At 47.2% G+C, this 22790-nt stretch overlaps 1 protein-coding gene across 4 annotated transcripts in view; it reads left to right on the top strand.

Annotated features, from left to right (window-relative positions):
- The first annotated feature begins 1653 nt into the window (after positions 1-1653).
- BACH2 (BTB domain and CNC homolog 2) overlaps positions 1654-22790 on the top strand; it is a 196814-nt gene continuing 175677 nt past the window's right edge. Inside the window, exon 1 of one of the 4 annotated variants that reach the window (XM_055809680.1) lies at positions 1654-1726. The gene's annotated coding sequence lies outside the window, so the exon portion shown is untranslated. Of the gene's footprint in view, positions 1727-1796; positions 2727-22790 lie in introns of those variants that run through there. The other 3 variants (XM_055809683.1, XM_055809681.1, XM_027785943.2) reach the window with 3 other exon arrangements.

Raw genomic sequence — 22790 nt, 5'->3', positions numbered from 1 at the left:
AGCCGTCTTTCATCTTTATGTTTTTCCGTCTCAGCCCGGCTGCGCAACCCGGGCTTGCAGAACGCGGTTTATTCATCTGCCGGTTCTCCCAACTGCATCTCATCTCTCGGGACACTCGGGGTCCCGCTCCGAAGCGCTAGCTGCCGCCGCCGGATCTCTTGCGGGAGTCGCGGCTTCCCGCTGGGCAGAAGGCCCGGCGGCGCCCGGCCTCGGCCGAGAAGGGGCTCCCGGGCGGGCCCCCTGCGGCCCCCGCGCCGGCGGCACTCGGCGGGGATACCGGGGCTCGTTTGTCTGTCTTGGGAGCGCTTAGCTGTCCCTGCGCTGCGCGGCGGGGCTGACTCGGGACTGCTGGGCGCTGGCGGGCGGCAATGCCAGTAGGATGAGGCTTCTCCGGGGGCGGGGCGCGTGGAGGACCACCGGGACCAACACCGCGGCGCGGCGGGCAGCGACGGGCGGCCGCGCTTCGCCCTGCCCATGGCCCCCCGCCTCCCCCGCGCGCCGCGCCCCCGCTCGCCTCCATGCGGCCCGGGCGCCGGCCCCCCCCAGCGCCTGCCGCCCGGGAGCCGCGCGCCGCACCTCGCCGCCGCCGGCGCCGCGGGGACGGGCCTTGCCGCGGGGCCTGCCCGGGCCCCGGCGGCCCCTCGCGGCGGACTACGGCTCCCAGAGCCCCCTGCGGCCGCCGGCGCGAGCCCCGCGCGGGGTCCGGCGGCACGCGCGCGCGCGCGCGCGCGCGCGCACACACACACACACACACACACACACACACACACCACACACTCGCGCTCGCTCGCGCGCGCTCCCGCCCGCCCGCACACACCCACCGCGGGAAGCGCGGGAGGGCGGGCTGCGCATGCGCCTCCCGCTCGGCGGCCGGAGGGGCGGGGCGGGGGAACGTCAGAGGCGCCGCCATTGGCGGAGCGGCCGTGCGCCGCTCGCCGTGCGTGGGGGCCGGGGCCGGGGCCGGCCGGGGAGCGGGCGCTGCGCCGTTGGCGTAGCGTTATTGTGAATGGAGCGGGCGGCGGGGCGGGGAGGATGATGTCAGCCTGCGAATGTCAACAATGTAGCGATTGAGGGGCGGGGGCGGCGCTGGGCCGGGGCGCGCGAGGCGGCGGCGGCAGGCGCGCGGCAGAGCCGGGCAGCAGCGGCCGCGGCAGCAGCGCGGTGCCGCCTTCCCTCACCGCCTCCGCCGGGCTGCCACCGCCGCCCGCCCCGGGGGCCGCTCCGGCAGCGACACAGCCGCCGCGGTGCCGCTCCCCCCCCCCCGCCTCCCTCCCTCCCTCCCTCCCTCCCTCCCTCCTTCCCACCCTCCCTCCGCTGCGGCTTTCTCTCCTCCTCCGGCCCCCCTGCCAGCCCTCTCCCTCCCTCCCTCCCTCCCTCCTTCCCTCCCTCCCTTCCCCCTTTATTTTTCTCCGCAAGACTTTGGCGCTGGAAGCAGCTGGTTCAAAGCAATCGCCATGTGATGAGCGTCTGGGGCGGGTTTTTTTTTTTTCATTTGGGGGGGGGGCGGGTGCAGTTTTCTGACCGCAGAGACGTATTAATAAGAATTTCCGAAACAACAGCAGCAGAAACAACAAGAGCAACCCCCCCCCTCCCCAAACCTCCTCAGCCGTAACAGTCTTTCCCCCCCCCCCCGCCCCGCTCCACCCCGCCCCACGGCCTCCCCCCCCCCCCCCTTCCCCCAGGCTGCAGCGAGAGGGGAGACCCCCGAAAGTTGCGCGGAGGCGAGGTGAGTGCGCCTGTTCCGCGGCTCGGCAGCCCCGCTGGGGAAGGGGGGGGGGGGGGGGCGAAGTTTGGGGGGAGGCTGGCCGGGGTGCGGGGGGCGCAGCGTGGGTTTTCCCCTTCTCCTCGCCGAGCAGCTGTTGCGCGGGGTCAGGCGGGGGGCTGCGCCCCGCCCGGGCGGCCGGGGCTGTGCTGGCTGCCCGCTCCCCGAAGTGGGAAACACGCGCGTTGCGTAACGGGGAGTGCGCGGCGGGCGCCCCGCTGTCCGTGTGCGCGCTCACACCGCACCGCTCCGCACCGCTCCGCACCGCCGGGCGGCCCGGAGGCCCCGGGCAGCCCCCTCCGCCCAGCGCCGTCCCGCCGCCGCGGCCACCTGCAGCCGCTCGGGGCGAGCGGGCAGAACCCCCGGGCGAGCGGCGGCCCCTGCCCCCCCGCGCGGGTTCGGGGGGGATGCGAACTCCGGTAACAGTTTCTTGGATCGTTAGAACGGAGCGTGTAGGCAAGGCAGCGCGCCGCGGGGACGCTGGCTGTCATGAAAGACTCTAAGTGTGAAATCGTGCCTCTCCTTTTGTGGAGCAGGCTATTTTTGTAATGCGGCGGGTGTCTTGCTTCAAACGCTTCAGTTATCGTGAGATCGTCGTGCCCTTGTCGCCGAAGCCCCGGCAGCTCCGGAGTAAACCCCGTTTGTCATTCAATGGTAATAAACGTGAGGCGGGGATGACATCTTATTAGAAATACTCTTCAGGGTGTTGGAAAGATTGGGAAATCGCGGTGCTGCTGTTTGTGCTAGTTGAAGCCGTGTCAGTGTTTTCGTGATGAAAGCCCGTTCTCAAAGACTTTGGAACTGTCGCTAAACTTGTGCATATTTTAATCGGGCGGTCCGGGGCTCGAGCTAGAAACCAGTCGGGTTTTTTCAGGCTGGGAATTGTCTGAGGTTCTGCCGTAGCCGGTGGAATGCTCAGCAGTTTGAAGAGCGTGGTGGTGCTTGGGTGAAGTGACTCGCTCAGGTACGTAAATACTGAAATTTGAGATAATTGCGTTTGATGAGATGGATAGAATAAAGCGATAAGGTTTCGTCTGAAGCTGTTGTCTATGGGGCTGTTGTAGCAACAGCTTGAAACCAGTGTTCTAGGAGGCTTTACATCTGACAGATAGAAATAAAATTCCACTTCAGATGGGGGCTTGTTCCTTTAAAAGCCCGTGTTGCCTTTTGTACCCACCTGCCTGCCCCCGTCGCTGGGATCTGGGCACTTGTGCAGCAAAATGGATCGGCGTTGTACTTCCCTGCGGTGTACTGAACCTGTGCTTTCAGCATCTTTTTTCACATTTGACCCTCCAGCTTCAAAGGCTGCTCTGAAGGTGCTCGGCAAGAAGTGGAAGGAAGCCGTGACTAATTGGAAAAGTAGAAGATTGAAAAATCAGGATCATAGGTCTACTTTTTGTGTTCGTTAGCTCTGTAACACTGGACGAGCCATTCAAACAGATGTACACCAGTACGCTGAGCTGTCAAGTGGACAAGAAAGGTCCCTAGTGATTTTGGAGATGGGGTGGTTGTCAGGATATTTAGAGATGTTTTGCAGAAGTGCTCTGCAGAAGCAGAGTATGCATTTCTGGACAATGCTAGGCAACTCTGCCGTGCAATTTGTGGTTAAACAACATTTTTGAGAACTTTTACTGTTGTGAGGTGCACATGGCAAAGGTGCACACATGGGAAAGGTGTGCACAGCAGATACATGACCGATGCACATGCTGACAGATCGCAACTGGTTAATCGTGAGCGATTGTTTATGCCCAGATGTCTCAAACTGGGGAAACAGTACTAGAGCAGGTATTCCTAGTCTTTTTCTGCTGTGGAGGCACATCTGGAGCATCTGTTGGTATTAAGGTGGTGCATGCTGGCAGGATGTGCTGGTGATGTAGGTGGGACACCCTCATCTCCTTTCTTTGCTTTCTGTCGTTCATTTTGAAGCAAGAAAACACTGTCTGTTCACTCTTCTGTGCTGGGCGTGAAGGAAAGTTGGAGATGGCACCCGAGTTGCTAGTTGAGAGTAACGGTCCAAATCCCAACAAATAGGCATTGACATGACACTCCTAATACGAAGAGATTCTAGTAAATCTTTGACATTGTAGAAGGCCTCAGAGTCTCATTGAAATTGATGAGTTTAGTAAAATCTCCATACTGTATAGCAATCTTGCATATCTCTTTCTGCATGTACATAATTAATAACAAAGAGAGCTGAAAATAAAACCCTGTATAGATGATGTACAGTGTGAAATATGTGACAGAGTTGCTTGCCCTTGTTTATTTTAAAACTTCAATTGCTTGATTTTCTGTTCTGAAGTGTAATAGCTATTTTTCTTAATGAGGCTACAGTATGATTGCCAATTAGTTACTTTCCTCAAGGTTTTCTCTAAAAATATCACCAGCCATGGAAAAAAAAAACCAAACAACCAGCGATCACGTTTAAAAAAGAAAATCCAAGAAGAATAAAAAAAGATGTTTTCTCATTGTGTGCTTGTGACATTCTTTTTGGGTAGGACTTCACATACGCACAGATAAAGGGGAGATCTCTTAGAGCGTAGCTGAGAGACAATTACAGTGCTAAGCTGAAAAATGAGATGTGTAACATTAATATATGCGAAGTAATCATTTTGGTAGTAATGACATTTTTATGTAATAAACTGTTGGTGTAAATTGGATAGCATTTATTCTGTGAGGTGAACAGAGTCTCTTGTGATTTTAATTTAGGTGGTATGAACATGGTTTATATATGCAAGTCAAAATGTAGGTGCCTTTTTACTCAAAGGAATGCTCTCTGAATGGCTTCTTAGTTTACAAGTTGCGTGAACATACCTGTAGTGTTTAGCAGATGTGACTTACGTTGGAAGGCATGGATGCTTCCATCTTTCACCTCTGGGTCTGAATTTCCAGGTCTGCTCGTATTGGGTGTGATGGTCCTATATTAGTGGTTTCTGAGTTGAACTGTTAGGGGAAATACACCAATCATTCCATTAATTTGTTGAAGAAAATTTGGATTTAAACTTAAAAGCTTTCTCTAAGTCCGAGTTAGTTCTGCTGCTTTCGGTGTTCTTCCTGACCACATACCAAAGAGAATCTTTTTGGTGTTGCAGTTCTTTACTGATATTCGAGTAGGTTGCAGTAGCTGAATGGGCAGTAGATTTCTATCCCCAGTAACCCCCCAAGGTTTTCCAGAACAGTGCTCAAACTGCTTGTTCAGCTTTTTACAAAAAAATGGTCCTCATTCCTTTAAATTCAGCCAAAATACATTAACCTTGGCAGCTGCTAGAATATTACACATTCATTTGAAGCTTGCATTGAGAAGATGTAAAATGTATGAATATTGCCAGCTGAGTTGCAATGTGTTCGTTCTGCTTTTTAGTTAGGCAGAAACATCTTTGTAGTGGATTGAAAAGAGCACTACTTACTGTGCCACTCTTGGCTATGAATTAAAATTTTAAAGCAGGCAAGCAATGGAATGTATACAAATGCCTTTGTGGCCAGTGATGGACTCAAAGCTCCCAAGTTGCTAGAAGTAATGGTATTGATCAAAGAGCAACCACATGTTCAGAACAGGTAAATAAAAAGGAATGAGAGAATAAGTTTGGGAAAACTTTTATGCTAAAAGTTTACATGTAGAGCAGAGCTTCAATCTGTCCAAAATTGGGCTCGGAAGGCTCCTCTCTTGATTGTATCGATCTTTATGCAGAAAGAGCCACAGCAACAACCAGAGGAGCACCAGCTGTGCTGCACTGGCATCTCAGTAGATCAATAGATGTGTCCCTGTTTGGCTTGAAACAAGTTGCCTGCAAAGGCTAACGTGGCGGGGGCTGAACTGTGCTGCTGTGTGGGTGAGAGGGCTGCACTGTGTGTATAGCCCCTCATCCTTCCCTGATCTTCTCTGCCGCTGCTCCCCCTTTGCTGTTTACACTTGCTGGTGCAAACGTGCCGTCGGAACAAGATGGGACACTTTAGATTCAGTGCCTCAAAAGAAGAGGAGGAGGTGGTGGTGGTGGTGGCTGCAGGGGCGAGAGGCACCAGGACCTGAGGTATGCCATTTTCTTCTTCTTTTTAGTGTGTAAGGTGACCTGAAAGGGTCAGATTCTCCCAGATTTATTCCCGAGACCTATAATTTGCATACAGCTTTCTCTGCTATTGTATCAGCTGAACAGATGCTTGAAAAGCTGCTAGAAACAAAAAAGCTGGGGATTTCCAGTTTACACCTAGTAGGAGTTGCAACAGAAGCTGGAAGCTTATGTTTTTGCTCCTGAGCTTTGAAAACACTCAGCTGGGCTGTGATGGGTAGATGGGTTTTGATGCATAGATTCAAAAGGAGTCTCCCCACCAAGAAAAACAGGAACCCTTTACTGCTTGTGACCATACAGGGCTGCTGGGCTGTGGAGCAGCAATTTTGTTTTTTGCAAAGAGGAAAAGCAGTTACGTCTGTTTAAGTAAACAAAATGACCCTCGAGACTTAACCATAGCTACTTCTTATAGCCGACATCCACTGAGGGTGGTTTTATTTTTTTATTAGTGAGCGCTTTAAAATTTAAACCTGAACTAGGAAAACAGGAACTGTAGGTGTGGAGGTGTTCCTTTACCCCGATTTGCATGCAGCCTGTTTTTTTATTTAGTGGGTAGGTGTGTTCACTGTATGTGAGAGCAATTGAACATGTCAGCAGTTTCCTGCAAGCTGCTCTTGCTGACTCACGTGTCTGGTGCAGCTTGGAGCTACCCTTGCTATAAACTATCCACAATAGGAAGCGCAGGCAGAGAGACCGTCAGTGCCGAGCTGTTGTTCAAAGGTTATTTTCAGTTCTCTGGTCATTGCTTTGCTGTGGTTTTCTTCCCCAGTAGTATCAAAATACACTGTCATTTTGCCGGGCTGCTGTTCTCCTAGGTGCATATGTGAAGTAGAAATCCATCGTACCACTGCAGAGGTTGTGCTTAAAGTACAGCTAGGTGCTGCAGATGTTCAGCAGGAATAAACCTGTGGGGTTTATTTTGTTTCTTTTTTTTGTGAATGGGATGTTACCAAAAAAACCCAAAAAACAATCCCCCCGAGCATTGTTCCCAATTTGGATGTGGCAAGTCCAGCGTATGAATTGTATTTTCCCTTGCCAATTGCAAGCTGTACGGTCTCCTACCCTCCACTCCTTTTTATGGCAGAAATCTTTAAAGCCACCAAGGAATTCTAATTAAACTTTAAAAAAATGGCTTTAGCCATCTTCAGTTTTCAGAATTTTGCTGTTTCTTAGTTTGGTTATTATCTCCTGTGTGGCAGTATCGCTGCCCATTAGCATGAAAGGTTTCCTTCATTTGCATGAAGATGAAAACTTGTGCTCTTGTAAAACTGCTTCTTTATTTACAGCCTCTATTCTGATTACTCATAAGGATCCTAAAATGATAGCTTCTGCTGACTGATGATTTTTAACTGATCTTCTTATTGTGGTTTTTTTCTCTTTCCTTCTTTCTTTTTCCTTTCTTAGTCGATCACAAAAGCCTTTGCAGAAGCGGAGTGAATTATTCGTCTGCAGTTCTGGATTTACTGTCACTGAGTTTAGATTTGTAGTTGTCCTTTGTGTATTTTTCTTGTTTTTGTGGAATGGGACAAAAAACAATCTGTGAAAGTGTGATAAACAAAATCAGCTGGTATAGAACAGGCTTTAATAACAACAAGGTGAGTTCTTGTCACTTGTTTTGTTTTTAGTCAACTACTTTGACCAGTAATGAATAGAAAACCACATTGAAAGCTTTGTAACAGATGAAGAAAATGGGTGTTCTTGGTTTCCGCCAATACAAATGACTCATCAGTATCAGTAGTGTTTCTGTTTCTAATAATAAAACTGTGGAAGACCTTTAAAACGTGTGGTTTTGGCCCCTACTCTTAGTGAAAGGTTGGAAAATATTACTTTGAGCTTCTGTTTTTTTAAAACTTATGGAAGATTTAGCGATTTGCTGTGCAACAGGGGAAGATCTCATACCCTCCCAAAACCCCCTAATTGTAGCACTTCTTGCAGTGCTAAAAATCTTCCCCTCTCCTGTCTCCTCAGCGTTTTGCATTTCACTGCAGTGAGTATTGTCGACACTTAGCCTTGGTGTCAAGAGATGTGCATCTGGAAAATATAATCTATTTATGTTGAGTGGGAGAAGACTTGGCATACTACCTTGTCTTGCTGAGCTGCTGTTCTCCACCTCTCTTCCACTCCATTAGAGAGAGGACAGTAAGACGGCCAAGTGACCTGTTTTGCTGTTGGAGCTGGGGTCAGAGGAACCGAAGAGGAAAGTAAACAGAAAATAGGAGTTGAAGAATAAATGACAACTGCAGGATGTGTTTGTCATTACCTAGAAGGAAACACACGTCTTCCAGTACTGAAAGTGATACTGAAAAAAGGGCAAATCAGAAAGTGATCTATTAAATTTTTCTTTCTCTCTGTTTGTTTGTTTGTTTGTTTTTGTTTAAGTAATAGTTTTCAAATGTGCTGGCATCCTTTTAGCTGTTTACCTATGAGGCTGAAATCTTTTTCTAAAGACCGCCCCATGTTCAGTGCGGTGAAGGAACCCCTGGCACATACTGCATCTTGTTTGAAACTGTGCCTCCTAGAACATGAGGTTATTTTGTTTACATGTCAACAAAGCATGCCCTCCATGCTGTTACAGTATATCAGATTTTAATTCTTCTACACAAGGTGTTCTTCTTTTAATGGCAGTGCAATCAGTGTCTCCTGATCTGCTGCACAGAGAGTGTGACTGCCTGCTTTCAAGTTGCCTGTGTTGTTGTAAGATTTAAAGACTGTAAATGAGGCAGAGCTAGTCTTTTCTTCCTGGTTAAGAGTGAAAATTCCAACAGTTGTGAAACCTTGGTGTTTACTTTCTCTGTTGTTGCAACATTTATACTAGTAAGTTATTCCTTATAACAATGTGATGGTTCCTTGTTTCTTATTACTCTTTTTTAAAAGCAGAGTGTGCTTTTTACAAAATCCATTCTGGGGCAGATTCTCAGTAATATCTAGACCTATCCCAGCCCCCTCCGTGTCATGGGCATGTTTTTCCACTAAATATTTAAATGTATTTATGTAGTTAATTGGGATTGTGCTGTGATATCTTGGGTGTGTTAGTTGCTTGTATAACCAGACTGTGATGGACAATCTTTGTCTTGTAGCTTCTTACTGGGAGAGGCTCACTAAAAATAGAGGCGCAGAAGCCTGTGAAGATACAACTTTGAAACATGTGAAAATCCAGTTGTTTGTTACATGGCAACAATAAGACAGATTTTGCTATTTTCAGATTGGTATAGTAGAAAATGCCAACTTCCAGCTTAAGGATTTATTTATGGACAGTTCTTACTGAAGTTCACAGAAGAGTAATCGGTAAGGACTGCAAAATAAGGTGTCACTGGCTGCTCAGAGTTCAAGAGGACATAGGTTCAGTGCTCTGATTTCAGCTTTTCTTTAGAAAAGGTTGGCATCAGAAGTGTCATGAGGGTTGGGTCATGATGTGTCTAAATCTCATCCATGTTCTGAGCTCTGCTGACTCGGAAATGGGACTTGTGTCCAGAATCACTGAGGGCTGCACCTGTAAGGGGTGACAGACACTGTTGCTACTGAATTTTGAGACTATGATTCTGCTCTGCATCGTCTCCTCTCCGTTCCTTGCACTTGCCCCGGCACCTGTCTCATCCCCACAGTGGGCCAGCCCCGAGAGCTAAATCGGCAGAAGATTATTCATTGTATGTATAGGGTTTGTTTTTCTGCTCGTTGGTTTTACTGAGAGTCTGGCAAGGACCTCTGTAAGGGATCAAATTAAACCAAAATTTGTTGAAAGACCTAGAGCTGACCATGGGACCTCTGGTCCCCAAAGCGCAATGACTGTCACAGCATCATGCCCCATCTCCTGAAGATCACGCTTGTCTTGCTTTTGCTATGTGGTGGCACTGCAGAAAACCATTAGCAGCTTGTGCCCAGCCTCACCTGTAGCTTGGCAGTAGGAGCTTGTTTCCAGGGCATGGAAAGTTTGGGCTTTTTAAATTTTGGCTTGTATTTGTATCAGACAATTGAAAGAAACGATAGAGGGAAACAGAACTCAAGCAAGTCTTCTACGTTAACAAAATGCAAAAGTATTGTCTTTTGCAAATATTCAAATAACTATTGTTGTTCATACCTGATTCTGGTTGCTGCTGGCCTGATCTGACCTGGTTGTGTCACCAATCTCCCCTCTGTGATGAGCTCCCCTGAATTTAGGTTTCAACCTTAAGTTACAGCTGAGGACATGAGCAGACCTGGTGACTGTGGAGACCTTTGTTTGAACCAGGTGACTGCAATCCTAGACCCTCAGGTCTTCCTTGCAACCCTTCATCACTCTGGGGATGATGGCTTTTTCTTGATACTAGATTTCTGGGTTATTTTCTAGACAATTTGAGTAAGAGATGGGGCTGGGGGGGGGTGTGGAGCAGTGGTGGTGGCACAGGACCTTTGCTAGGTGGCAAACCTGGATTGCCTCAAGCTGTTGTGCATAGCTTCACCCTGTGTGGCTGCTGGAGCCAGCTGGCCAGTGTCTGGGAGGGGGACAGCACTGCTGGCGTGCTCCCGTGTTCCTGAGCAGCGCCAGTGGGGATTTTATGCAAAGCTGAAAGGTGGCCATGCGTATTGGCCAGACTTTTGGCCAGAACTTGACTAGCAAAAATCAAACTGTCTGCAGACTTTTGGTTAGGTCCTGCTCTTGAGTGGGGAAACCCAAATTGTGCTTCAGGTCAGTGCAGGTATCTGCTGTGCCTGAGGTGCTTCTGTGTGTCGAACCTGTAACCTGCCAAATGCTTCTGACTGCTCAACAATTTAACTTCATTCCAATCCTGTCATTTATTCCTGTAACTGTTACTAAATGTGTACTGAGGGGTAGTGTGGTCCACAACTCACTCACGGTAAATGAAACTTGTGTAGTTTTTTGTAGCTGGAACTTGGTGGCCAGTGCAAATACAAGCACTCTGCAAGGAAATTTTTTGTCTTTTTCCTCTTCTTGTTCCTCTTCGTTTGTCTTGTTATTAGGCTAAAAGTAGAGTCAGTGATTCATTCAGTAATCTGTTTCTTGGACAGTTAGTCATCTGCCAATTTATGTTAACTTTCCACTTTGTTCAGAAAGTGAGTAATGCTTAATGCACTAACCACCAAATTCCAAGCTTAAAAAGCTGTGAGCATCATTTAAGTCATCTCCAAACTTTCTCTTCAAAGTTTTTACCATTCTGTGAGATCAAAGCAAGTAAGGTCTGGCATGCAGTGTGGTACAGCTACAGTCCAATTGTTTAGTCTAGCCCCAGTTATTAACTCAAAACACAAACCTGCAAATGTAATGCACGAGTTCTGTTGTACACCAACCCGTGTGTTACTTAATCAGTGTAATGCTTTGTGTTTTTCTTTGCAGCTCCTACTTTCAAGGGATAAATACTGCCTCCCTCCCTTCCCAGACTGCCACGACTTTGTTAATTTATATTGTTCTCTACCTCAACAAATTGCAATGCTATCAAGACTAATTTATTGAAAATAGCTTGGAAGGAGAGCTGGAACTGGTACTAGCTCCCTGCTGCAAATATTTTTGGTGCTTTTCATGATTCTTTTTGGCAGGGAAAAAAGTGATTGTGCTGTTGAAGTGTTATCTATATAGAACTTGAATCTATAAAGCCTTCCTATAGCGATCGGGTAGATGTTTTGATCTCAAGGTGATGCCAGTCATTTCTGAAGATGAACACAGTACTTGTTTGAATCACTTGAGAATTTTTTAACTACTTTTTTCTTTCTTACGGAAACTGGAGTAGCATAAAGAGTAACAAGGTCAGTAATGTCACGGGAGAACTATATAGGACCAAAGTCTTTACAGTCTGCTCTAAAATAACATGAAAGGGCTGACTGCCGTGCTCAGCAGCAAAGGAATTCAAAGTGCAGGAGAGATTTGAGTGCTACGGGGGGTAGGGTGAGGTGGGGGTGATAAACATGGGTACCAAGAGTGGTTTGCTTGGCCCAACACTTTCCTTGTTCCTTCTTCAGGCATCTGTTGTCCTCCCTCGCAACTTCAGTCCATTTCTTGCAGCAAAGTCATTGTCTCTGTGTGCAGTTACCCTGTGGTGCAGATGGTTTTAGGGTGTCCCCGATGCTACAGTTCTGTAAACAGGCAATATAGAAGCCAGTGGGTGGGAAGGAATAGCCGTTTGTGGTAGGGTCTGTAGGCAGCCTGTGGCCACCTCCTGCCACAGTCTAATGGGGTCACAGCAGAAGTCTGTCGTGCTCTGCATTTGTCAGAATAAGCAAAAAATCAATTGGTCTGGAGGAAGAGTTAGGGAAAAATCCATTTCTCTGTTCCTAGAATCCAGTTCCAATCCATGTAAATGCACAAAACATTCTGGTCACCATGTTCCAGTTTGAAGAATTATGGCTTCTGAAAGGTTTTTCCTTGCAGACTGATTTTGCACGCCAGCGAGCTTGAGTAGTTTGATTACGCTCTGGACAAACAGCCATGCTGGGGGTGCTTATTTGAACCCCAGCCTTTGGGATTTGCCCATCCAGATTACCTGCAGGTTTTCCAACATCAGCAGTGCTAGTTAATGCACTTGCCTCTTTAGATGGATTGCAACTATCATATTTTAAAAATTACTTGTTTCTTGTTAGGTATTAGTTTCAGCTGTTGAGCTTTACTTTTCAGGAGCGATGCTGGGTTGGAATTTGAAAATTTCTTGGGTGTGTCCGCTTCTCAGTTGGCTCAAGTGTGAGCAGAGCTTTCACCTGCATTTGGTTGAAAGGCATCCAGGAGCCAGTCTGTATGACTGCTGCTCCCCTGCCTGATCTCAAATTATTTTTTTTTTTTAAAAGGAAGTAATACACACAGAGATGAGAATTGGTGCTGTTTCATTGGGTTATGAGTAAACTGAAACTGAGGAATGCCTTTTCTTCCAGACTTCTACTCTGGACCTCCAGTGGTCAATGCCAGGCTGCAGACCTTGAGTGCTGAACTGGCACCGGAGGAGACGGGCACCTGGCTTTCACAGGGGTGCACAGTGTTTGGGGGTTGCTTAATCGCTGGGTTTGGGACTTCAGGTTTCAGGTCACCTGGACAGGGCAGAGGAGGCTTTACAGGATTTACAGCTGTATTTGGTCTAACAGTTGCACAGCTGTTTTCTTTGGCTAGTTAGGAGACTGTGGCGTGAAGGAGAGATGACCCAGTGCCTGAAACCTTGTAGCTGTGGAAGCCCAGGTAAGGGCAGTGGTGACTGTTGCAAAGATGAAATTGTATTCAGGGCATTTTCATCTGAGAATTCCGCAAACACCGCCCCCCCCCCCTTCAATTTGTTTCTTGACTGTAAAGTTTCAGACATTCCCATGAAGATGGGCATGCTTGGTGTCATCCTCCTGCGCAAAGAGGTGCCTGAGGAGGCACAGCTGGGTGAGGGTTCTCCCGGGTATTTATAGAGGGGTGTCTCCTGCCCCAACTTGCTCTGCAGGTGTGCTGCTCGGTCGGTTAAAGAAACCACGGATTGAAATGATCGCAGGAGTGAAACAGTTTACAAATAGCTTTTCAGTGTTTGTTTTTATTTTTAACTCCTTCCCCACCTACGGGTGCCTCCCCTGGCGTATTGGCGAGGCTGAAACAGCTCAAGGAGGGAAAATCGTTGTTGCAGAATATGCAAAGTGCACCAAGAGTTTCCAGAGGACCCTCGGAAAGTGAGTTGCTTTCGTAATGGCAGAGATCCTGCACCTCTTCCTTCGCCGAGCCCCACTTGTTCCCTTCTGCTCTTTGCTTATTTGGGGTTTACAGGGGTAAAACTTCTGTGGGTGCTGGTTTTTTTTCTGAGAGTTAGATTGCATGCTGTTTGTTGCTTTTTTTTTTTTAAGGGCTGACAACTGATGAAAAGATACCAATAGCAACATATTTGAAGCCAGTGGAGGCGGGGTGCCCTTCTGGAACCTGCAAGGAGAACTCCTGGAGCCAGGTCCTGCTGCCTGGGCACTGGCTCCCGGTGTCTCCAGCAGTGTGGTCCCCACAGCTGGCCACCATCTTTCAGGCACTTGGTGTGTGCCCCTTTTGCCCTAATTTTAGCTTATCGCAGAGGAGTGATCTTAAGCATACTGCCGCATCTGAGCATGAGAGGAAACTTAGACATTTTTCTCTCTCTCTCTTTTTTTTTTTTTTTTTTTAATTTATTTTCCTAACCCATGTTTGATTGCTTGTGGAAAATTCTGCTCAAACGGGTGAAATTTCTTTGGGTGTTTAATCTCAAAACCGCAGCTCCCAATACCCAGGACGCACTGGTGGTAATGCCCTGCTTACAGCCTTTTTCCAGCAGTGAGTAGGTGTGAGTGGGAGGGGAGAAAGGGGAAGGACACGTATGGGATAGAGGGGTATCTCTTGCCTCTTGGGTTGCTTTTCTGGTTTGTTTCCTAAATTTAAAAAAAAAAAAAAAAGAAAGAAAGAAAGTCTGGCTGCCTGCAAAGTAGGTTAATCATTGCAGAAAGACTAAATGGTGGTACTCCATGTGTGTTATTTTCATACGTGTGCCGATGGCTGCGTGCGTACTTTGCGGCTGGTGCAGCGTAGCTGGAAAGTATGTGGGAGCTTGTCTGCTTCCTCTGAGGCTGCTACAGGTGGTCGGAGGAGGGTGGGGGGCGGAGGAGGCGGCGCTCGGGCGAGGTATGACACCCGCTTCCTTTGGCGTGTGTTGTCGTGCGCTCGAACCCGCTGCCTCGCTGACAGCCAGGCGGCTGCAGGTCGTGCCCACAGTTTTTCATCTTTGCTCTTACTGATTTGCTGTTGTAGGTTTATGACTTAGGGTTGTGGTTTAATATGCCCTTTTTAGGTATGCAAAGTGTTTAAAATTACCTAGTGTTGCATTTTTTCTTTTTTTTCTTTTTGTTGTTGTTTTGTTTGTTTTTTCTTGACATGGCCTTTTTTATCTTTAAAAGTTTTCACAACTTTTAGAAGGCAAGAAGCCTAACTTTTATTTTAAAAGAAAAAGGTTTTCCCTGATCGTTACTCGTCAGCTACAAGTATGCGTTTTTTGCCTTTCAAAGATAGTTTTTTGAGATTAAATGATTTCATAGCCTTTAAGGTTTAAATATCTAATACAAACTGTTGGTAAGCCTTAAAACTCAATAAAAAGGAAGCTTAAATACCTGGAGTTTGTGAGGTATTTAGACGAGATGCCTTTCTTCTGCAGCCGTACCCAAGGAAGCGTGGTGTTAACATTTGCAAGTACAGATTTGTTTCCTTGCAATTTTGAAATCTTTACTTGGGGGCCTGTAATTTTCCTTAACTGTTCGGGTGCTGCTTAATGCCTCGGATATTTGTTGAGTGTATTGCATGTGTGCTCATATTCCCTAACGTTTTAGATGAAATGCTATAGCTTAGCAAGCTGCACTGCCATTATGCTAATGGTGAAGATAAAATTGCACGTGCTAGCTTGGGGGGGAGGTGGTAATGGAAGGGAGGGGGACCTGTGTGGACCTACGCTTAGATGTACATCTCATTGATGTAACACCTTTCTTAGCAGATTGTGCAGCTTTAGTGCCTACTGATTACCTTTTTTTCCTTTTTTCTTTTTTCCTTCCCCGCCCCGGTTCATGTCCTGTTCTGCCATGGAGAGGATAGAATTTACCTGCTCCTCTTCTTAGCGAAGAAAGGGGTGTTTTCCCCATGCAGATACTTGGAATATCCGGCATCAGCTGGTGGTTGACAGGAGCTCCAAATGCTCTGCTCCAGGGGAGCTTGAGCCGGATGAACTGTCAACTGTAGCTGGTAGATATCAAGCAGAAGTGTAGAGCAGTCTTTCTGATGTTTGTGCCACCTTGTATCTCGTCGTTAATTGAGACTGCAGCTAAAGGCCCAACAGTAGTTCTACACTGTGTGTTTGACACTTTTGAAGATGATGCGCAGCCATTGTGGAAATGTTAAGGCTTGATACATGTTTTGAAAAGAAGTAACTGCGGGGAATTCTAATGCTCCACAAAGATGTAGCAAGATAGGGGAATCATTAGCAAAGTCATACAGAACTGAATTGATTTAATTTGGGAAAAGGTGCTGAAAGTCTTACAGTGTTTGGCTCAAGTTCATCTCCTGTAGAAAGACTGCTTAGCTGTTGTTTCTTGTGTATGATTTGCTGTGCTCTTGAGGTGGCCAGTCGGTCTTTGTGACCCTACAGTCCACTTGTCAAAATCTTTGTATGGTTCATGTTTCCTGGGCATCCATCCTTGAGAGCTACAGGAGCTCTGAGAGCAGCTCAGGCAGAAGGTGCCAGTCCTTCTCTGGAGGATTTGCTGCTCAGTGCTGCCTTGCTGGTGGTCCTGGGGGCTCAGCAGCTCCTGTGGACTTCACCCATCTCAACACCGGCAGGGCAACGGCCGGTCCCTGCAGCAGTTGAGCCCTCACATCTCTTGGGTGACACAGTCTGTGGGAATGGCCCCTGAACTGCTCGGGAGGCAAAGACTGGCCACCCTGATTTAGGGACTGTTTGCAAAAAGGAGTAAGATGAGGGAGGCTGAGTTGAAATAGACATAAATGTTGTGTGCAGCTGCCAGGCTGGAATTGTTGGATTAGAAAATGAGAGAGAGAAGGTCATGCAAAGCCAAGATGCAGCTGAGAAAAAAATCAGAAATTACACGAAGGGTAAAAAATGAGAAGTCAAAGCCCTGTTCTCTGTCACATTGGAAGGGGGAACACATAATTAAAACTCCCGTGTTGAAGTAGGTGATGTAGGAATTGAAACACATACCTGTTCCAAGTTGCTGCTTTCTGTGCAACCTCACTTCAAAATTAACTCTACCCCAAAAAAAAGAGCTGCCTGCATACAGGAAACCAAGTTTTTGACTAGAAGATACAGTAAAAAGACAGGGTGGGGCATATATGTCCTTTATTGTATGAAAGCAAAAGAAGAGGGTATGCTGTAGAGCATAGTAAGTGAATCCATGTTACTCTCCCTTTTTCAACATGAGTTCAGAAAGTATCTCATAGGTGCTCGCAAGATATGACACTGAGGCTTGAGCAGTTGCTGTGGGAGTTAGTGTGCCATTTAAACCCTGCCATTTTGCCATCCGTTTGGTGAAAATGGGACTTAGCAGTTGCAGGGAGTTTTAAAACATTTGAGTCTCCAAAGCAACACAAGCATTTCGTTCGGTACACAGAACTTATATGCTGACCAGAGGCTTATGGCAAATACAGTTCTAATTTTATTTTTTTAGAGGTCCTACTGGTAGACATAAGTGAAGCAGATCAAGATCTTGCTGTGGTTGCAAGCTGTGGCAGAAAAATTAGCACCACACTTTCCAGTGGAAGCAGAATAGAAATGTAAAGTCTGCCAATTAAATTGGAAACAGCTCTTAATTTCCCCTCTTCTCCTCCTCCCCCAAAGGATGAATGGCTTACTCTTCTGGATGGAACTTTGTGCAATGACTCATAGTTTTATATGCATTAGTGTGAGTATGTAGGTGAGGGAGACGCTGGTATCTGAGAATCTATATATAGTGCCTAGGAGAAGTGTCCTGGAATGCAGAATAAATGAACATTTGATCTGTTTCTCTTGCTGAATTAACAGAAGCATAAATGCAGAATATCTTCCTCCCCTTCCAGTTGTGCTGGGCAGATACAAAGGAGGCTTATGATGAACAGAGAATGTGCCTGTGTTGATAGCTGAACTAGTCACTAAAATAAGGTTATCCCCTTTGCCCTGTCTGAAGTATGCGTGGACAGGGTACCAGGAGCCAGAAGCGTGACAGTGCAGACATTAGCAGTGAGCATGCAAAGTTTCTGTGGTACCCTTTATGCCATGGTTATTGTTCCAGTAGCTTTCCAGGGAAAGAAAGGCCTTTCCACCTCTTTGCTCCGTATCTCTTTGGTCTGATGGTGTTGGTCTGTGCATTACTATAGGCAGCAGCCAGAGGTAAGTCTCACATACCTTGCTCTTCTGCTGGCACCTTAACATGCCCTGTGTTAAGAGTGTGTCACCATCATACCTGCTGCTGTAGAGCCATAGCTAGGGCAGCCGTATTCATGCTGGGCTAAGCCAGAATCTCACAGGTGTGCGGTCATCTATAGCTGGTAACTTAAGCTGAAAGTGTGGGTTCACGTGGGGCTTCTCCAGAGGACTGCAAAGTTCCATCTGAAGGCTTCTCCTCTCTGCAGCCATCTACTATTCACCCACTTGCACCAGAATAGCTACTCGTAGCAGGACTATGGACGTGATTGTCCTGTACTCGGCACTGGTGAGGCTGCAGCTCAAATCCTGTGTTCAGTTTTGGGCCCCTCACTAGAAGAGGGATGTAGAGGTGCTGGAGCGTGTCCACAGAAGGGCAGCATAGCTTGTGGAGGGTCTAGAGAGCAAGCTTTATGAGGAGAAGCTGAGGGACCTGGGGTTGCTTAGCCTGGAGAAAAGAAGACTCGGGGAGGATCTTACCACTTTGTACAACCACCTGAAAGGAGGCTGTAGCGAGGTGGGTGTCAGTCTCTTCTTCCAAGTAACAAGAGATAAAATGAGAGAAATTGACCTCAGGTTTCACCAGGGGAGGTTTAGATTGGATGTCAGGAAAAATTTCTTCCCTAAAAGGGTGGTCAAGCATTGGAACAGGCTGCCCAGGGAGGTGGTTGAGTCACCATCCCTGGAGGTGTTTAAAAGATGTGTAGATGTGGTGCTTAGGGACACGGTTTAGTGGTGGACTTGGCAGTGCTAGGTTAACAGTTGAACTCAATGATCTTAAAGGTCTTTTCCAACCTAAATGATCCTATGATTCTAATACAACCCCTATCAATGAACTGTTCAGGTTAGGAAGGAAAAAACCCACCCCAACTTTATTTAAAGATATTTCAAACCCAGCCATTTGACTGTGTTGCTCATAATCCAGGCTATGGAAATTTAAAGTGGAAAAAGCAAGGGGTCAGTGAGTTGTGGCAGAGGAGAAATGGGATCAAGCAGACAGGGGAGGGTGGAAATGTGTTGAGCTGGTGTTGCTGCAGGTACACGCAGTGGGGCCTGCACCCTTCAGTGTTGTTTTTTCTTCTTAGTCTGCAGCAATGCCGTTTGTTCCTTGGGGGAAATGGTCTTCTACGTGGAATCTCCATTAAGGGCCAAAGGGATAGAGAAAACTGTTAAGTCCCTATATAACAGTTGTACCTTAAAAATAGGCCTTATGTAAGGAACTGCCCACTTTGAGCAGTTGTCCAAAAATGTGACTTAGTTGGGTCCTCCTGTTTAGATTGTTCAGTGTAGCTTACTTCAGCATTTAATTGTAGGGACCTTATTTTTACATCTCAGACTTACAGACATACTGTGCTAGCATAACATTTGTTACTAGGTAGGAAGGCTGAAGATCCTGATGTCAGTTCTGAGCTCCTGGCTTCTGCTTTTCCCCTGGGAGCATGTTGTTGGTCTCCTCTGGGAGGACCCTGGCTGTTGAGTCTCCTCAGTTCTCTGTAGGAGAAAATTTTGGTTTTCCCTTCAAGCAAGATGCCACACGAGGCTTACTCTCAGGGTGCCACAGTACCCTGGGAACATTTTCTGGAGAAGGAGAAGTGGATTCACATTAAAAACATGCAACCAACGACAACAAAAAGAAACAGCCGCTTCTTGTATAAGTGGGGGGGGAATCCCACAGTGTCTTCAGAGAAGTAGACTTGGTCCAGTGCAGTATCTCAGACCTCCCACCATCAAATGTCAGCCAGGTCTGACTTCCATTTTAAAAGTAGTACCTGGCATGGAATAGGGTTATACCAAAGTCTTATTGCCTAGAAACCCAAACACAGAGAAATGTCATTTGGTGTAACTTCTTGAAAAGAGATTAAAACTTATGTGTTTATCTTGGATCCCCAATGCAAGGCACAGGAGGGAGTGGTGAGGGTATTTCATGATTAATGACCCTTTCTGCATATGTTTCTCATAGCTCTTGGCATTTAGTACTCTTGGTGACCTGGCTTTTTATTTCATTTTTCTCTTGTTGGCATTCTCATCAGTAGCCTCCTGAGATGCAAGAACCTACCCTCAACCAACTGGTCCCTTGGCTGTGAGGATGTGGGCCAGTGTACTATCCTTGGACTCCACCAATCAAGTAGGCTAGCGTTCTGTCCCGTTCCTACCATCACTTCTTTTTTTTTTTAATTCTGCTTTAATTCCTGCAACATATAAAGCCATCACCCCTGCCTTGAAAACAGGATCCAGTTAAGATGTGTAGGAGCGTTACACTGAAATTGCCAGCCTAACCAAGAACAGATTGATTTGGGTACCACGGGAGTCAAGCTGCAATACTTGCAGTTCAGTGGGAGTCAGGTTTGCAGCCCAGGCTGGCCCCCACGCACAGCACACTGGTGGTCCCAGCTGCTGTGGCTGCCTTGACAGCAGTTAGACCTGGCCCACCCCGAAATAAAGGCTGTATGGAGGAGTGCTCTTCAGCTGCCTTTCTCTGTCCTCAAAACAAGAGAAACCCAAGGTAACACCACGTGGGTCTTGGCACTTACATGAGAAAGGCAGCAAAGGGGGGAAAGCGCTGCGTGGACCAAGCAGTGCAGTCTGTTGCAATCAGAGGGTTTTTCCTTTATGGATCCTTATTGTGTGATTTTTATGGATGGGGAGGGGTTTGGCTTAGGCATGGGAGCTGATCCTTCATCTAAGACAGTGAGAAGAACATCTGATGCTGAAGATAAGCAATTTCTCCTTTCAGCTGGGAGCTTTCTCAACCAGTGGCAGGCCATATATGGCACATCAATTGCTCTGCCTCCCCTAGAGTTTCTCCCTACAGCTGCAGACCATGTGCTTGTGTATGTGTGCATGCTCACCAAGGAGGTGTGTGTGTGTGGATATTTAACCAGCTGTAAATCAGTGAATCAGTGTAAGGGAAGCGATTTCCCATGGGGAGAGGAACACCGTGCTAGAGTGGCGGCTGAGTTTGGCAGGTTCTCTGTTGTTCAGGGAACCCATGCCACTACCTGGGCTGGAGTTACCAGGTCCCACTGAAAGGGTGCTGGGTCCTTTGCATGGCCATTATGCAGCCATCCATGTCATTTCCTCCACTGCTTTGACCAAGGCATGGAGGGGCTGGACAAGAAATGTGGGGACAGAGGGCTGGAGCATGAATCAGGGTCCCTGTAGAGCACAAGCAGAGAGATGGAGGACTAGTGAAAATAATGGTGTGTTGCAGGTCAGGCAGCAGCTCTCCAGGGACTGGAGCATGAGAAAAGCAGGCTTTTGCTCTTCTGGCATTAAGGCTTATGCTTCCTTTTCTGCCTGCCTCCTTCCTTGGAGAGCAGTCAAAAGAGAAGTCATCTGTGCAACCTGCCAGAGGCCCTTCTTCTTGCTTCTGGCTGGCTGAAGAGGCAACTGTAGAAGTTTCCCTGTTCATTCCTAACTCTTCTTTCTTGGCTGTTGATGCATGCGCAAGTTTGGTCTATACCAGTCTGTTTTCCTCATATACAGGCAGTCTGCCTATATAGTAAATATTTTTTGTCTTTCTCTAACCCCTGGGTACAACACACCTGTTTTCTACAGTGATGCATGTCGTTTTAACTACTTGTGCTTAAATGGAGGAAGTCAGCAAGTAGATGGAGGGTTTTAATTTTGCTGAAGCCATTCAGGCAAAGCAGCTGGATTTCTGTTCTGCGTACGTCCTTATTCCACCCCATGCTTGACTCGTTTGGGAAGTGCTGTGGTGAGCACCCTGCATGGTGAGTTTTGTCACCCGTGTGAGTGGCTGGATGCTGATCACCGAGGCTGCAGAGGGAAGCGTGCTTAAACGTCTGCGGCAGAGACAGCTTCTCTTTATGGAAGAAGCCGTAGAGGTTTGCATGGGCCTTTTCTGCATCCCGGTGAGTAACCCAAAGGCATGAGGCCTTCCAGGATAGAAGCTATTCGAGACAGTTACTAGCTGGCAGCCTGGTGCTTTGGGGCATAAGCATCTTCCTAAGAGCTTGGTTTCCTGCAGGGCAAGGGGAACAGAAGAGACAGGATGGGGTAGGTTTTCCTGTGATTGACCAGTGTTAGTTTTCTTGTACCTTGCCCTGAAGCTTCTGTAGCTCTGCTGCCTGAAGCTGATGGTGGAGTGGACCGTGATCTGAGAAGGCATTTTCTTGTGTACAGTATGAACTACTATCATACGGTTACTGTTAAACATTGCCAGTATTTCCTCTAAATGATACATTTGGAAGTCTTACAGAAAAAGTGTGTAAACAAAAAGTACCGCTGTGTGGGGAACACCTAGCTTCTACAGAAATGAAAATCTGCAAAACTAAATGTAATATAGTACATCCAACAGATCGCTGGGCTGTATCCAGTGAAATAGATAAGGGGCTTCCCATTGATTGATGGGGTCATGGATACACCACATTGACCTGTGCAGGTTTAGGGCCCCATCTCCTCCAAATGGAGTAGGATAGCTACAGTGAAAGTTAGCACAGAAGCTGCCGTTCTCTGTACAGGACAGCGAAGACCATGCTTTCGGGCTCTGACCCAAATAATGAAGCAATTTTCAATGTGAGTTTTTTTCGTTATTATTTTCTGTGCCTGGGGAAGGGCATTGTTTGAAAATCAGCTGCTCGTAAGTACGTAGTGAGGCCTTGGTGCTCTGAACACTCTTATACTGCTCTGAAAAACTTACAGCAGAGCTGTTCCAATATGTTTCCTCTTGGATCCTGAATATGAGGAATACCATAGAGGTAGAACAGTGTATCAGATGTGGCCTCATTAGTGAAAAGAGGAGGATAATTGGCCTAGCAATGTTGATAGAAAAAAAATCAGCCCTTGGCTGTAACGCATTTGATAGGTCAAGGGGATGGCAGAGAGGTGGGGGCAGGTCATAACGTGGAATTAAAGCGTGAATGTGACCATTAGCTATTGAGTCCAGCAAGGAAGGTACCCTATTTTGTTCATATTGCATGCATTTTACTTTTCATTTTTTACAAAAAAAACAGATGTACCAATTCTAATGTACTGGACTTTTGCTTAGTAACATGTCATCTTTCTGGGAAAGCCTATACATACATAATAGCATTGTTTTAGTGGGCATAAATCCTTGCTTGGGCTACAAGCACATGGTTTGGACAG

This window comes from Falco peregrinus, chromosome 7 (genome assembly GCF_023634155.1).
Source record: "Falco peregrinus isolate bFalPer1 chromosome 7, bFalPer1.pri, whole genome shotgun sequence".
Taxonomy (NCBI): domain Eukaryota; kingdom Metazoa; phylum Chordata; class Aves; order Falconiformes; family Falconidae; genus Falco; species Falco peregrinus.
The sequence above is the reverse complement of the archived record's forward strand: the minus strand, read 5'-3'. Positions and strand labels throughout refer to the sequence as shown.